We start from the raw sequence: 14,396 nt of genomic DNA, 5'->3' as shown, positions 1-14,396 counted from the left end.
AAGGTGCCTTGCCTGTTCCTTCTGCTAGATACACCAAGGTCTGCTTGCCCCAGTTTCTCTGGCTTGATACTTTGGAGGAATGGCGAGGCGGTTGGCATATCCAGCTGTGGCAGGCTCACAAAGTGGGTAACTACTGGACAGATGCAACTCGGAACACTCTGGTTCCTTTAAAGCATGCCTTGCAGGTGATTTCCTAATGAACTCTAGGATTAAATGGGATTAAAGAAAAACTAATGACAAGGGCCGTTCCAAGACCCTTTTACAGTTCTGGGAATGCGAGTCTTCTGATGTGTCAAGTTGAATAAGCAATACAAGGGAAAAACCAGTGGCACTGGGGTATTTTTGTGGGAAGCGGCTTAACTACTCACAGGGTGAGTGTGTTACTCGATGTCTGCTGGTGACCTCCAGCAGAAGAAAGCCTAGCTGTTGGCTAGAGGGTCAGTGCTGAGGTGATGCTGATGCCCTTTCCGTGGGTGTAGACCCATCACTATTTCTGAATGAATTATTTTCTGTTGTGGCTGCAGAGAGTGGATGTTTGCACTGGGCTGGTGGTGTGCTTCAGTTGTGCATCTAGTTGGCTCTGCTCAGTGCTACCACACAATCCTCTGACAGTCCTGGTAGCTGGAGTTCTACCATGTAGTATCTCTTAGTAAACAGAGATACCTTTCCCTTTCCCCCGAATTGCACTGGGTGTACAACAGGCCGGCTGGCTTACTGCTTGTGCTGTCCTTGGAGGGGTCTGCCTGTAAGGATGGAGAGATCCTAGGATCTGGCACATGGTTGTTTTGTGGTGTGGATTTAGGCTGCTTGGAGAAGGGCACTCAAAGGGTGGTGTCTGCCTCCTGTGAGTTACTGTAAAGGGTGGAGTGGCCTTGAGGTGTCAGCTGTGGGGGCATCCCCCTTGGGGCACTCCAGGGTTGCACTGGTGTGAAGCCTGTGTGAACAGAGAAGGAATTGAAGCCAAACAGCATTCATTACTTTGGCAGTCATTGGGAAGAGGCAGCTTCAGTGTACTGCCTCATTTTTTACAGCAACATATGTATATGTGTGTGTGTGTGTATGTATATATATATATGTGTATATATATGTACGTACACACACTTGATATATATGTACTTGATAATAAAAAAGTCATATTTATTCTGAGAGGGCATGGTACAAATCATTCTAACTGATTTACTTCTCAGTGAGGCGTCATGAAACAGCAAAAAAATGAAAATGAGGTCAGTTGGCTAGAGGGCACAGTCAATGAAAGTATCCCTAAATTCCTCATTGCACATTCCTGACTTTCAAAGAGGGAGGAGACCTGAGCACCTCCAGTGAAGACACCCGACAGGAGTGGCAGAAGCTGTAAAGTATACACACTGGTTTTGCAGTTAAAGAATTGAGAAAATAGTGTAATTTAGGTATGTGGGCATTTGTCTCTTTGAAAGTCTCCTTTTCATCTTTAAGTTAATGTGTTGTAAATTTTCTGTTACAGTTTCTACTTCCCTTTCCATTGCTCTGTTGATTTACATTTTAGGTTTTAAACACTTTTGATGTTGACAAGTGTATGATTCCATTTCTGTGTTATTCTGTCAGCACTTGTATGCTCTTTGTACATGTACGGCTTTGTCCAGGTGCCTTATTTTGGCGAGGGGATTATTCTTTATCCCCTGAGATACAATTGGCTGCTTATACAATCAAATATTTCTTGTATCCAAAGAAACTTTTAAATGTGCATTTTCAGTGCAGAAAACATTAAGAAGGTGTTTACTGTAATACCTCTGGTAGGAAGAAGCTCAACTGTGTCACCCTGCCTGAGCTCGATGGATGTATTTGTGATCTGGCTCGGGTCCAGAGATGTCCCGTCCCTTCATTGCCTCCCCAGCAGTGTTGGTATGTGCTGGTTCCCTAATTTTTAGGGTGCATTAGGAAGTGCTTCAGAGCTGGAAAGCCAGTGGGGTCCTGCGCGGTGTGGCAAGGTGACATGAGGGCTAGAGATTGGACAGAGTGGTCGGGCAATGTGGCTTGGGAACTGGGAGTGAAGGACTTGTGGGTTGCCTTGCAGCTTCTGTTCTGGTTTGCCTCACACCTTGTTCCCTTCACAGTCTAGAAATATCTCTGATCTGTGCTCCCAGGTCAGGCCTGTTCAGGCTGTCTTTTGTTCCTCCCTCCCCTTCCCCCTAAACTGTAAGGTTAGGTCACTGTCATAATATGATATTTTCACATTAATTACAATCAAGTTTTCATGTGTGACTTAATATTGCATGCAGCAAATGTTGGTTTTTTCCTGTGTGCATATGATACTGTATAAAAACATAAGGTATTAATTTGTAGATGTGTCTCATAACGGGAAGTACAGATGTCTAGCATGGGCAACTTGGTCCTGTAACTAAAAATCACAGATAGTAATACCCAGGAGTGCATAACATTGCTCTTGTTCTTCTGTACACAGTGTGTGTATGTACAGCAAAAGAAAATATGAATTTGTATTTATAGCAGCGTCTGCATATGGATTGTGCCTTATTTCAGGTTTAATGCGTTACGTGTGAAGCATTGTATTTCATTTTCCTTGATTGTTACTGGGGTCTGTAATCATAGCTACTTAATGTTACAAGTAAGTGCTATTTTTACCCTGTCTACACAGAGGAATATGTCTAAAGTTGAAGTCAGATAATTAACCTCTAGATACATGGGGAAAGTTAAGAGTACAATGTCATTTTTACTTTCATTTTTTGCTGGCAGCTAAACCTCCACCGAAGAGTTTTGCTTGGGAATGCAGGGTAAGAGTTATGGCTACTATTAGTGATGCTATGATTTTAAAAAGACAGGTTGATGTGGCTTTATATAATTGATTGACGTCTTTCAAAATAGACTGGTATCTTTTTAGAATAATAATCATAGAGAACGTTATCAGCTGAAAAACCATAGGTGGCACCTATGTTGATTTAGAAACTGGTATCATGTTTCTAAGATGCTGGTAAAGGAAGAAGGGGTGTTGGTTAGGAAGGAAAACAAAGAATTTTCCTAAATAATTTCTATTAAGAATTGTCATCTAAATAAATTTGAAATCTGAAAAATGACTTTTTTTTTTAACTTGCTATTAGTATTTAAATTCCAGAATTCTTGGAGTCCTTGCCTGCATCCTCTTTGATAAGTGTACTTTAAAGTTGGTAAGAGCTCTTTTAGTCTTCCATTTACCATAATTCTGGAAAGATTTTTTTCCTCATTTTACTCGCAGCACACTTTTTTTATGAGCTGCAGAGCAAGCAATGAATGTCAGTCTTCCCTTTATGACCAGTCTTGAGCATTTCCTTTTGTTGCCTTAAAATATGGTGACAGCCTTCCATGACTGTGTCAAGTTTTGATGGACTCGCTGCCCATGTATCCCCACATGGAAAGGAGATTTCTTACACCAAAAAAGAATCAGATCTAAGAGTAAAGAACAAAAACTAGTAATGCTATTCCTGGAAATGAGAAACAAGGATTGCATGTGTAAAATTGTGATCAACTAATAATAAAATACATACGAGGGTTTTTTTTTTAGGGTCTGTTTTTAATTTTAATCAGTTGTTCCTATTAAATTATTGGTATTTAATTTGCATGTTTTGTTTACATTTTATTAATTTCTAGTATGTTTCTTTTCTGCTTTTCCTCCTATTTTTTGGTTTGTATTATGTTGTCTTTGTTTTTCACCTCACCTGGAACAAACCAAACCCTCTTTTAAATCCTTACGGTTGAAGTATTGTTTTTGTATTGAAGTCCTGATGCTCGGGCCTTGTGGACAGGTCGCACAGTAGTGAACGCCATGGTGGGCTAGCTTCCAAACTTGCACATGAACGCATCTGTGTATTCAGATCGGTAGCTGTACATCTGTATAGTTAATTTGTAAGTGAAGGGGCATACCTATGCATACAAGTACCCGTAAAGCTTTGCAGGGAGCTCGGTTGAAAAAAACACACATTTTTATATCTTTTCTGCCAGTGTTCAGAAAACAGGTGGTAGTGAAGGGGGAGAGGGTAGGAGAGAATCTGTAGTTTTGAGTGGCTTCCTACATGCTTGGTTGTCTGCTGACATTTAAAAACTACCAGAAATAAAAGGAGGGAGGGAATATATTAGTGTAATTTTGTTTTACTTAGTGGGGTTCCTGCTGGGTCATAAGACACCAAGCCTTTGGAAGTGCTTGTTAGAATAGGTAACAGCGAGGGCTGCGGACAGTTCAGTTGTTAAACGCCAGGAACGGGTGTTTCCTGGGAAGATTTGCTTAGAAGAATGAATCGGTAGGAAAAGAGTCAAAGGCTCACGCCTTTAGCAGTTGCCCTTGAAGATAAAAAGTAAGAGTTGAGACTCGGAGCCCTTTTTAATCTCGTTTCTTTTGCTGAGGTGACAACAGACTTTTCAACTGCCCTCTTTGTGCCGTGGGTCAGTGGGTAAGGGGTGTGAAGGGAACGGCTTGATCAGGGCAGACCTGCATTGCCCTCCATCTCTGCTGTGGCATGCTCTGCCTGGCTTCTGTTAGAAGAGTTCCTCAAAGCAGGTTTGCATCATGTGTGGAGACATATGCAGCGTTTTTGTGTTAGCTCCTCTGAGCGCAGAGGAAATCCCAGTGACCACTTTTAAAACCGGTTGCAAATACTTCCTTGCTCATGCTGAGGCTGAACTAAACCCAGATGGTCCTTCCTTTGCGGTGTCCTTGAGGCCCCCCTCTCTCCTATCCTCTTGGCTTTAAGAATGTTTCTTAAAAGCATCCTCTGACGTTTTGCTTCTGAACAGACCTGTATCCCTCAGGGTGCTTGAGTGCTGGCCTGCCCAGCACATGTTTCTCTACTTGGCCCTTTCTGCTTCCTCCTCTCCCTCTTGTCCAGCTTCTGTGAGAGCACCTTTATTTTCTTTATCTTACTGGGTCTTCAGTGGTGATTGGTTGGGCAATGAAAAGAGTTTCCTTAGAAAACATTTTTAGACTCCTGCACAGATTTCCTTGCCTGCTGTTTGAGAATGCTCATACAAATTCATTTACAATTTATTCTGAATGTAAGGATTATATTGTAATAAATTGACTATGAATGTGTGCCAGTTTCCTTCAAGCATAAACAGAATTACTGAGTTGCACTGTAGGCCTTATATTTGCAAGTAACACGGTTATAGGTCTAATAGGTCCTTTAACATGGTAAGAGCTAATACTTTCAGAGAGCTAATTGCTTTTAGAGGCACAAAAGTGACTCCAGTATCATTTCATGGCTGTAACGGTGCATTACTAGATGGTCCTGGTATTTGCCAGGATAGCTTAAATCAGATTTTGTTGCCATGTTGATTTTTTTCCACTGTGAAAAGAAAATGAATTATTTAAATCTTTCCTCTCTGTGTCTCTCAGTAAAGGAATTACAAATACTCTATCTGTTTCACTTCCTGGTTTATTCTCTTTGATATTTATGGAGCCTGAAGTAATCTCACACAGGCTTTATTCTCATTTTTGGAAGAAGATTAGTTCCAGTGGTTGTCTTAGAAGATTACAGAAAAAGTGTACTTTTAAAAGGTGTGCAATTTGTTCGAGTATTTTCCCAATGAGCAGCATGAGATTTGTTGCAGAGAACGTGTTTTGCATACATATTTGTAATTGATATGAGTTGTAGAGAATGAAAAGAATCAGAACTGCAGAGGAAAACATCTGTGTCCATATGAAGCCAGGTGATGTAGAAGGCATTTGGAAGGAATGAGAAAGGTAAATCAACTGACCAAGGGTCAGAGCCAAAAATGTGACGAAGATTCGAGTGAAGCCATTCCTGATTTTCCTAGCTGTGTGCAATATGCTTTCTTTAAAACTAGAGCTTTAAACACAATTAGGGTTGTATGTAAAGGAATTACAGAGGGTGCCTGAGTTTGGAGACTGACTTCTGTTTTCATTCAGTGGGACTTAGAGCTGGAAGTGCTTACAGAACTCTTCCAAAAGTCTGCACATTGCAAACCTGCTTCTAACATGGTGCCGCTTGTGTGATTGTATCTATACAGGTTCCCTTGTCCCTTTTGTTTTTGCCTCTGGTGGATTTTGCATTCCCTGGAGTAGAAATTTCTATGTATGGGCAAAAATAGGAATGTATTCTCAAAGCCTTTGAGACTCTTCATTCAAATGGCATGAGAATTAAAAGGGTCAGAATGGCAGGACCTGGGACAATATGGTCTACTTCATATTGTCAATACAGAAGTAAAACCAAAACTGACTTCTGATACTACTTCTCAGTTTATCTAATTGTGATAATTTTTATTGCAAGTTCGATAATATGTGATGTTCTATTTAAAGCTCCAAATCTGAGTCAGTGTCACTCACCTTTCACTAAAAGAAACATGTTGGAGAATAAAGCTAAAAGCATGCACGGAGTTGAACAGCTCAGACACTAGAATGCAGCAGTCCCCCCCAAACAAGGAAACGCAACTGGTGCAGTCAGTTTGTGGGAGACAGGCTTCATGGCTGCATTTGTCAATCCTGAGTTCTTTCTCACCTTGTGTGGAGTGGAACAAAATCACGTTTATTCTGAAGCAACCTGGGATGGCATATCAAATAGCTCTTTTTGCAAATGTTTAGAAGCATATGTTATAGTTCTAACACTATTTTTTGTAGTAAATGATTTTACATCATCACTCATACATGGGGGCCAATGATCTATACTGTAATTTTCGATAGGATGTGCATGTGTATCAGTTTACCATAATTATAATTTAGCTAATCAGAAATAGAAAATAAGTAGTCTAAATGGCTGTATAAGAACACGAGGTCCTGTTAAAGGAAATGTCATGAAATATTTTAATCTTCTTAGAAGTGCTGCATATAGTTGAGGCAGATTAAGTTTTGGCATCGTATCTGGAATCTCCCATTTCTGGTGCAGTGGATTAGAATATTAATTTAACAGCCTGTGTCATTGACAGGATTTCCTTCCTGTTTTCTCCAGTGACAGGTTGGGGTTGGGAAAGGGGGAAGGTTGTGTTCACTAAGGTAGAAAAATCTTACATAAATAATAATGAGGATGTGGCTGGAAGCAGTATGGGGTGTGTGTGTTTATATATGTATATGCCTTTATGTCTTTGTATATGTATATGCACACACTTTTTAGAGTTCTAGTCTGGCAGCCCTAACTTTGACCTATCTTGCATTTGTTATTCATGGAGGTGTTTAAAATGCCAAGTTTGTGGGGTTTTCTCGATTATTGGTTTTGGGGTGAGGGTGGTTTGTTGTTTGTTGGAGGTTTTTTTTCTGTGTGGTTTTTTTTTTTTTTAATCTCCAGAGCAGTTTTGAGCAGGTATTAACAGCAGCTGATGGTATTACAAAAAATCCTAAGAGACCTGATTCTCTTTGCTCAGCCTTTTTTTATGCTCATTTAGAAAGTGAGTACTGTTTTATACCCTCTCTGCAATCACTTTGTACTCTGTCTTTGGAAGGAGAGTAGAGCTTTGCCTCAGTTCCTATTTCTCTGGCTTTTCTTTGGAGCTTAATGGGGATTTGGGCAAGTTTGATTGCAATTGCCATTCAAAATGTCCCATAAGGTCACAGAGCAGGCAAAATAAAACTCTTTAAGTTGGGAGTGCTAAGTATCAGTTCACCAAAAATACTGGAAATTACATTGCTTTGTTACTGTTATCTTTGTCTTCTATGACTCTCTTGAAAAGACTGAGTTGCAGGAGTTTGCAGTCAGTCATGGAAAAAATAAATGACAGAAAAGGTAGAAAGGAAAGGATGCTCTTGTTGCAATGTGTGACAAGATTTATGAGCTAGAATGAAAAGCAGAAATAGAAGCCCAGACTAAAGGTTTTCTAATGCCTTCTAAAAGTTAAAAAGCACTTTAATATCTATATATATATCTATCTATATATATCTATTTTTGCCTTGTTCTGGACACCAAATGTCCAGACTTGGGTCCTGGTAGGTATTGCTTGAAGGTTACCTGTTGTTCATGAAAGCTAGTGATACTGACGTTTGTTTGACAGGAGGTTTTAGCTATCAATGAAATAGAAAGAATCTTTTTAACGGGTTAAGCCATATACAAAGATGAAGACATTTACATTTAGAAAAAAACAATTTAACTTCACTTAGGTAGTGTCATTACTCTGTGGCTTTACGTAAAATTCGGTTACTTTAGGACAACCTGCTTTGATGGGCATATCAATTATAATTTGATCATTTCTTTAACAGAAGACTTTGAAAAGTGCTCAAAGCTGCATTGCAAAATACTGGATACTGGGTGACAGAAAGAAATTTCTTAAACATTAGGTTGAAACCATTAGAATAAGTGGTGTTGTTGATTTAACACACCCTTGGAACCAAGGCCTTGCATTGTCTTCATGTCTGACCTTTGGGATGCAGCTTTGCCTAGAAGCTGTGAAAGTTCATGATGACCTTCTGGTAGGTGCCGTGGCTATGGGAAGGTCTGGTGATCACTTCCCAGGCCAGTGTCCCAGACAAAAACAGGGAGCTCAAACCAGGCAGCTGCTGTAGCCATTAGATTAGAGCTTTTTTTGTTAATTCAGTTAAGAAGTCTTTGCACCTTGCTGTGCTGCTTGGCTTCTTGGAAGGAGAGGTAGGGTAAGGGGAGCTTTGGAGCTTAATTTATTCCCACACCTCTGTTACTCAGCCTTGGATAGGAGACCACATTGTTTCCCTCTCATTTTTTTTTGTTGTTTAGATTAGAAAGGACTTGGCAATTCCTGTATTTATATTTAAGAGCATAACATCTCATGAATGATTTCTCAGTAAATAGTTTTCAGAATAGGCCACGGTGCCCATAGGCATTTTTTGATTGTTTAAATCTAGTTAGCCTTTGTACAAACTTAAAATTACTTACGCAAATTGCTGCTTAACTTTGTAACTCCTATGTCAACAAGATAATTTTGTTTTGAGAGTGCTACTCTATTTATGGCCACGGTGCTGGAGTCTATCACAAATCCAAACAGCACAGCTTCCTTTTATCTGCCTTGCAGTTCTCTCTGGGCCAGATTATGATCTTTAACACTCAGTGGTCCAGTGGTGAAAGACTCCAGAGATCTGAGAATTTTTCTTGTTTCTGTCACTGACTTGCACCATGAATTTGAACAGCATGCTTCAACCTTCTGGTCCAAATACTCACCTCTTTCCCCTCCCCCCCCCCCCCCCCCCCCCCCCCTCACAGCCTTGTGTATCTTGTTTATCAGGTTATTAACACATCTAACCATGTGCTAGTATGATGCTCAGAATCAGTGAGCCCCGGTATCGGCTGAGGTATGGCTGCAATAATACTACTAATAGCTTTAACATAAATGGCCAAATGTACACTAGCTTTGAGAGTGATGATTCCCTTTGCACGGGCATTTCAGAAGTTGCTGCTATAATGTAGCTGTAGTCAGATATGTTTTTGTCATTTTGTAGAACTCTGGAAGTAAAGTGCTAGTTTGTTGGGGTGCCATAGTGTGCATCTGAAGGGGCTGCAGTGCTCAAGACATTGCCTGTACAAGAATCCCAATAGCAATGGTTAATGGCCAGGATTACTTAAAGAAGCTTTTAAGGCCAAGCATATGAAGACTGTATTTTCAGTGTGCAGCTTAGGGGGGTGTAATAGTCCAGTATGAAAAATAATTATATCATTTGCTAACACAATGCTTATTTTTCGCGCTGTTCTCGGCGCTGGGAATTGTCTGATACAAACAAATGTTTGTGAAATTTTTAGTCTTGTAGAACTTTGAATTGGCCTTCAATTTGGAACCTGTTTAAAGACAATGTTTAAGACTCCCATAGGCTTTGTTAGGCAACTGTGGAAAAGGACCATATTGGTTTCATTCCAAAGAGTTGAGTCCTAATTGAGGTTAAACTCAGTAATTAATCATATGGGCTCTTCCCTTGTTCCACTTGTGACACTTTGTATAGTTGTGACAGGTTTTATTCCCGAAAGATCCAGGCCTAAATTTTGAATTCCAAAATTTGACAGAAGGGGGTGGAAAAAAGGACCCTGTACAGAAATTCCTAATTTGTCGGCAGAATAGGTGTTTCTCATTCCTCCCTTTCTGTTGCGTTTCATCCATTTTTTTTCAGGAAGAAAAGAGATTATAGAGACTGGTATCTTTTTGCTTTGTTCGTACAGTATTTAGTAGCTGGACTTTGTTCTCTCCTGGAGTCAGTGAGCTCACCTGCACTAATCCTGCTACAGGACCTCCACTTCTCTTTCAGCAGTGCCATTCTATTATGTTTGGTTCAACAGTGTATTTATGCTCCCTAGTTTTTATGACCATGAACATCCTTGCATTTACTATTTCTGCCTTTCAGTATATTTACACATGTAATTCATGCATACCCATCTATATAGTATATAAGGATATCATACAATTATGATGTTTGTATAGCAATGTAGAAAGATGATTTTCGGATCATCATCAATTTAGTGGCTAGCCCTGTAGGGGGCTTTTTCACATCTCAGTTTTAAAATGCATCACAATCCTTAATTCTTTAGTGAGAAAAATGAAAGTAAGGGCATAATTAGCTTTCCACGAGCTGAGTTTATCTGACATGTCAGTGAAAGTGCATCTTACTAACAGATTAATCTCTAGCTGCTGTAGTTTACACATGACAAGTATCAATTATGATCAGGCAGGGAGATTTAGATTTCACAGGAAAGAAAATAAGGAACAAAGACAACTGCAGTGGTATGAAATGATTACAAATGAAATCAAAATCAGGCTGACAGAACCTGGAAAAAAGCATATTTTTAGTATGGTGTGTGAAGAGTCATGTTTTCTTAAAGGCTGAGACACAGTTCATCACAAAAGGAAAGGCTGAAGAAAATACTTATGCACAATTCTTCTCCCTTAAGTACTTGCCACTACATGAAGCTCATCAGTGCTTTGTGAAATAACCCAAATCTGGTTTCTTTCCTTGTAAATGTAATGAAGTGTTCATTACAAGAATTGTTTTTAACGGCTCCCCTCTGGAAGGGCTGGAGTGCTTCTTATCACATCCTTGATGTTTCTAATAAATAAATGCATCTCCTGTGGATGGGACAAGAAGATTAACTCTGGCAAGAGACTGCAATAACTATATTGAAGAATGGGTTTCATACCTGGGAGCTCAGTTTTGTGCCGAGATAAACTGGCATAAATCTCATCGACTACAAAGGGTACAAGTCTGAGTATCACAGATCAGAACTGACTGTGTAATTTGGAAATGAGAATATTGCACTGCTCCCTGAAAAGTTATTTGAAAAGTAAACTATTTACTTATGATTGGAAATAGGTGTTAGTAAGATTTTAATAAAGTTTGAGAGTGTTGTTAGTGAAGACCTTAATGTCAATACTAGTTTTCTGGGGGGAAAAAAGACAGCTGGAGAGTAAAGTTGCCATTTAGTAACCTGAAATGCTAAATGAGTAGTGTTTGACAATTACTTATGTGACCGTTAGCAGTAGCTTACATTTGCTGGGGGAAGAAAAGAGATCTCATTGAAGATACTTGTGAAAACAGCTGCATTTTTCAAATTTTAAATAGAAAAACACCTAAGAACTTAAGAATGTGCTGGAGAAGTAACCTAGTAATAGCTGTTTTGGTAATGAACTGTGCTTATTTTCTACTGATAGTTTTTTGGAAAACAGTCTTCTACAAAATTCTAAAGCTTGCAACATGGGACATTTGATGGAATAATTTTCTAAGTTTTTTTTTTTAATGAGTCTTTCTGTTAATGCGGAATTAATTATTTTTAAAAACATATACCTCTTCCAGTTTTCTTATAATGCTATTACTAAGATTGATTGCTTTTTCCCTTCTCCTCTCTTTTTTTCTTGGCCTTAACTTGTTCCCACCAGTGTGTTTTTATTGTGTGATGCACAACTAGTGCTTACTAAGCATACGTTTGGAGAAGGATGGAATTTAGTGGAAAGTCACAGCAGAAATCCCATATTTTTGGCCTTGTCAACAGATACCTAAAAATAACAATCTTAATTGGCAACCAGTTTTTCCGTGTGCTGTGAATTTTTACCATTATTTTTCTTTTCTGACGTACACGAACCCTGTGGTATCTAGACTAGCACTGTGTGTACAGGGGTTCGTAGGAGGGATGGAGATGAGGATGCCTGGAGGCACTGCTGTGTGGATTATGCACCAAATACTGCTTCACCAGTGCCTTTCTCTGGTGGGGTATGCAAAGCAAGAAACGTTGGACCAAGTGAAGAGAAAATAAGATCTGACCTGCTCTGTCAGCAATTGTTTTAGCAGTTGTTCTCTCCCAGCCTGAGCCTCTCTCTGGCCTAGCCCATCAAAATGTGAATTGTGGATGTGGACAAATGCAGATGGCTTTGAAAGGGTTTGTAGTCCAAAGAGAAACTGGGGATACAGGCTTGGATCGAGTCTGACAAGGGAAAAGAAGGGATCGGTGAGTGGAGCAGGAGCAGCAGCCTGTAGCCTTGGCTCCTGAGGAGCCCGAGTGCTGCCAGTGCTGGGGCGGCCAGTTGTGAATGGCCTGAAGCGACGTGGATTCTGAAGGAGAGATTCACAGCAGAGCAGTGAGGTTTTCGTGTGAATATTTCTTGGAAGGTTCTCCTGGTCATTTGTCCCCCGCTCTCTCTTGAGGGCTTTCACCAGGGGAAGTGGCATTACTGCCAGCTCAAAGTTGGGAGTTGCTGTATAGATTTGTTAATGAGAGATCGAAAGGTCAGGCTGGGAAGAGCCTTACCAGAAAAGCAGCTTATATTTGGTTGAGTAGGGCAGGCCTGCGAGCGGTGATGGAAGGGTAAGGTGCAGCCTCTGAAGGTTAATGGAGTGTTTTTAATGTACAGCAAATGCTTACAGGACCCTGAAAATGGCCTTGAGTGCTCTGTGCTGAGTATCTGTGTGTTTCAGGACACAGACTTCTCTGAAACAGGACCTAGTTGGGGAAGGTGACGAGCTGGCTTTTTTTTGAAGGACAGGAGGAGCGCTGCCCTGGAAGCATGGCACAGAGCCACAGCCTGCTGCAGCGTATCCCAGCTCAGCCTGCCAGAGCCCACCGAAGTGCATGCTTTTAATGTATTCAGTTTTGTTATTTTTATCTTTTGCGTGGTGTGCTGTGGTGGTTAAATTTCAGCTGAGGTGGGTCAGTGAGAGCAGGTTGTTCCAAAGGTGAAAGGCCACTGAAGAGCTGATGAGCAGCTCTGCAGGGCTAAACGGAGGGACGATAAGCTGCAGCCACTGCAGTTCAGTGTAGAGAGTCTGTGAGAGGGACCCAGTCTGCTCTGAGCTCGGCCGGGCCCAGAGGAGGGAAGCCTGGGCAAGGGCTGGGAAGCCTGACCTGCTTTGGCCACACTCAGCACTGATGGTGGCTGCTGGGGAGACTTTTGATGCGGCTCCATGAATGTCTTTCTGCAGTGATTAGTGTTGGATTCAGAAGCAGCACATGGTGCACACAAGACACACCTGTCACGAGAAGTTTAAGAACTGAGGTGGTTACATGGAGAAATTGTATTTATTGGGTAACATGCACTACTAGCCGGATGTTGTTACTGCCACTGATGCAGAAGCTAAATACTTCTTCATATGTGGTTGGTTTTTTTGTTTCCCCCTGGGCTTTCAAATACAGGCAGATTAAGGAATGGCACTGGGGTGCATATTAGCTTGGTAATTCATTGTAATTTATTAACTTAGTACCTGGAGCAGAGAGGCAGAGAAGGTGGAAACTCAGTCCTTCCATAAGGCTCTTTACCTTTAAAGGCAAAGTCCATATAGTTAGGATTTCTTATCGGAGAATCGAGCACATTTGGTGTGAAAGGATTTGTGACTTGTACACAGAAGGGGCTTATCTTCACGAGAAATGTATGACTTTTTTACTTAGGGGCAGCTAACAAGTGTCAATTGTCACGAGATAAAACATAAGGACAAGGTGCTTTTTCTAGATAAACATTCTAAGTCAGCCAAATGGGAAGGTAGGACTTAATTTACTGCGTTTACATTGTGATAAATCCACAATGCTTGATCTTTGATACGTTTTCCTCTCAGAATAAGTGATATTTACTACTTAACCTCAAACCATGACTCCTTTTTTAGAATATGGAGACAAATTCAGACGTAAAAGACATTTGAAGCTCTTTCTAAAGTGTTAAGAACTATTTTTTAATACAAGGAAGAATTTTGATATACTCTCATAATAGTAGAGTAACTTAGTTTAGAAGGGACCACTGGAAATCATTTTGTCCAGTCTGCCCCCACTCAAAGTAAGGCCAACTCTGAAGTTAGATAGGTTGCTACTCATGTAATCCACTGATACTCTGAATCAGTTTGTGGCTTTTGATTTGGTATATTTGACTGTAAGGTTGACCTGTAACTTCAATGACATCATTATAACCTTTGCACTTTCTAAGAGGAATTCTTTGCTAGGTCAGTGGTAATTTTTGCTAATGACCTAATGAGGTCAAGATAAAACCTAGAGGTTTCAGCTTGTTGC

General features: G+C 40.4%; 1 protein-coding gene across 2 annotated transcripts in view; it reads left to right on the top strand.

Moving 5' to 3' along the window:
- The window catches only part of ARHGAP18 (Rho GTPase activating protein 18), a 101,228-nt gene that overhangs the window by 46,284 nt on the left and 40,548 nt on the right, over positions 1–14,396 (top strand). The window lies entirely within an intron of this gene.

This window comes from Falco rusticolus, chromosome 6 (genome assembly GCF_015220075.1).
Source record: "Falco rusticolus isolate bFalRus1 chromosome 6, bFalRus1.pri, whole genome shotgun sequence".
NCBI lineage: Eukaryota > Metazoa > Chordata > Aves > Falconiformes > Falconidae > Falco > Falco rusticolus.
Note: the sequence above shows the minus strand (reverse complement) of the source record. Positions and strands in the feature narration are given on the sequence as shown.